Source organism: Canis lupus, chromosome 25 (genome assembly GCF_048164855.1).
Source record: "Canis lupus baileyi chromosome 25, mCanLup2.hap1, whole genome shotgun sequence".
NCBI classification, from domain to species: domain Eukaryota; kingdom Metazoa; phylum Chordata; class Mammalia; order Carnivora; family Canidae; genus Canis; species Canis lupus.
The window spans coordinates 40,783,069-40,786,015 of NC_132862.1; positions in this window are offsets into that span (position 1 = coordinate 40,783,069).

Sequence of the window (2,947 nt, forward strand, 5' to 3'; positions counted from 1 at the left end):
TCAAGAGGCAACATGGAAAAAAAGAGGGGACATAAAGGATAGACAAAAGGGAGGTGGTGAGGACTCAGTCACAATGGAGTGAATGACTTCCAGTCTGCAAGATGGAGGAGGGTGCGGTCCCCCTGCCCAGCCCTGCTCCATGAACCTCATCCCACACAGCTCAGCTCCATCTTCTCTGGCTTCCAGATCACGTTCTTCCAATTGAGAACCCCTTGTTCTCTGTTCTGTACAGTTCAGAAATTATTTTCTTCTGTCTGGTTTTCTAACTACTTTGTGTATGCAATTCTTGTCTCCATTCCAAAAGACTGTGTCTACTACTCTCTCCACTTTCATGGTATCTCACCCAATATGAGGAGGAGAAAAAAATGTGTGGACGTCCAGTCCTGGTATAGAAGTGGGAATAGTAAGGGACACTCCAGTCTCCAACTACCAGTGTCACCACTTTGTAAGACATCCCCAATCACCCCTGGAAGGTTCATCTCTAAAAACAACCTAGAGGGAACTTGTTCAGCTTGGCCCAACATGATGGAAGTGTATGCAGTTATGTGATGATCCCCAGCAGCCCTGAGTGGCCTCTAACTTCTCAAAAGTCCAGACATCTGTAATTCACCATTTTCCTCTAAGTAATTGGCCTCTCCTACAAAATTGTGAGCCCCCAAAGGGCAGAGACTACATGTGAAAAGCTTCAGAAATGTTACAGAATGAGCAAGTGCTTATATTCTGTATCTACCACATTTAAGCATCTGAAAATTACTACCACCTTGTAGTTGATGTGTTTGGTCCTAAGAAACTGTGCCATCAGGAGAAGGGAAATTTTGACATAAGAATAAAGGACCTAAGAAGCTCTATTTACACAGTTCCTGGATATAGGACCAGAGCCTTGTTAGGATCCAGAGAGAGTTCTGGTCACTTTGGCCAAATGAAACTCCCCCAGACTGATCTAAACCTGTTCCTTTCCTCCTAGACAAGAGGAAGGAAAAGTCCCATTCATAACCACGGAGAAATAAAAGTCTTCCTCAGTGATTATATACAATTTACAGCAGAGTGTTTCATTTGGTGTCCAGGAGCCTGTAATAGCTGGAATTATCCATGTTCCTCTTCCTCTTTGAAGGGCCAGAGCTGAGAAGTGCTCTGTGATTATGGGTCAGGGTATGGCATCTCTCTGCCAGACTTGCTCAGCCTGGTTTGGTGTGTGTGCATGTGCATGTGTGTGCCTCTGTGTGTGTGTGTGTATGTGTGTGTTTGCTTCCAGAATAAAATGTTCCTGCCTCCCTGCATGGCTTTTCAATTCATAAATAATGAGTTTAAATGTTTTTGCCATTTCACCCATCCTTACTGGAAAGGAGGGAGGGAAAGAAGGAGGGAAGAAAATTACTATCATCCCCCACCCCACAACTTCACAGTGGATTGAGAACTCCAGTATCAACAAAGCAGAAAAAGTGAAGTGAGCTGGGCTGAAATGTACTGATAGTTACAGTACAGGTGATGAGAACCTGAGAGTAACAGAATTCCTAGATTATAAAGGTGACTGCTGCCCCATGAAGATAGTTTGTGACTAGTAGTCTCCCAAAGTTTTGCAACACAGAGCCCTGCAGAGAGTGGTATGCAATAAAATATTAGAACCCCTATGTCTGAGTTGAAAACTTTTTCTATAAAAGGTCAAATAGTAAATATCTTAGACTTTGTAAGCTATATGATTTCTGTTACAACTTCTCAGCTCTATAGTGAAAAAGCAGACATAGACAATATGTAAAAAAATTGGCATGGATATGTTCAATAAAACTTTATTTACAGGGGTACCTACATGGCTCAGTTGGTTGAGCAACCAACTCTTGGTTTTGGTTCAGGCCATGATCTCATGGTTGTGAGATTGAGCCCCAGTCAGGCTCTGTGCTCAGCACAGAGTCTGCTTCAGATTCTCTCTCCTCCACTCACACTCCATCTCAAATAAATAAATAAATAAATAAATAAATAAATAAATAAATCTGTTCTTAAAAAACTTTATTTAAAAAAAAACTTTATTTACAAAAATAGCAGATGGTTAGATTAGCCAGTGGGAGGTAGTTTGCTAAGGACCTGGTTTAGAAAAATCTTGATACCTTTTGACTAAAAGACAGGATGAAGAAGGAAAGGAAGAAAAGGAAGAAGTGAAGAATGAGTAATCATTGTTTTTAGAATAAAAACAACATGGAGCATCTGAACATACAGGCCGGGTACAAAAGAAAGCACACTCCCAGTTTGAGCCATTTGTGGGTGAAACTTTGGAAATCTTTAAGTGGGGTTTTGAGTGCCTGCAAGGAAAGCATGTGACCAAGTACTGAGGGGTAGAATTTGGGTTCTAACACGAAAGAACTATCTCCTTGTATTACTTATCTTTTTCTGTTTAACAAATTAACCCCAAACCTAATAACTTAAAACAAAAATAAATACTTATCATGTCTCATAGTTTTTGTGGGTCAGGAAGTCAAGAATGGCTTGGCCAGCTGCTTTGGCTCCTGGATTTCTCATAAAGTAAAGACAGTCAGCCAGAACTGCCACTATCTGAAGACTTGACTACAACTGAAGGACCTGCTTTACTCATACACCTGGCAAGTTGGTGTTGGCTGTTGGTGAGGAGCCTCAGTTCTCCACATGGGCCTCTCCACAGAGATGCTTGAGTGTTCTCACAACATGGCAGCTGGCTTCCTCCAGAATAAGTAAACCAAGAGGCCAAGACAGAAACTGCAATATTTGTATGACCCAGTATCAGAAGTCATATACCATCACATCTACCATACTTTACTGGTCACGGTGACCAGCCTTGCTTCAGTGTTGGGGAAGGCTAGTGTAGAGCGCAAATATCAGAAGGCAAGGATCAACAGGGTCCATCCTAGAGACTGACCATCTGCCACCTAATAACAGAGAGAGGTGAAAGATATATCTGTGGTCTCAGTCTAGGATCTGCATA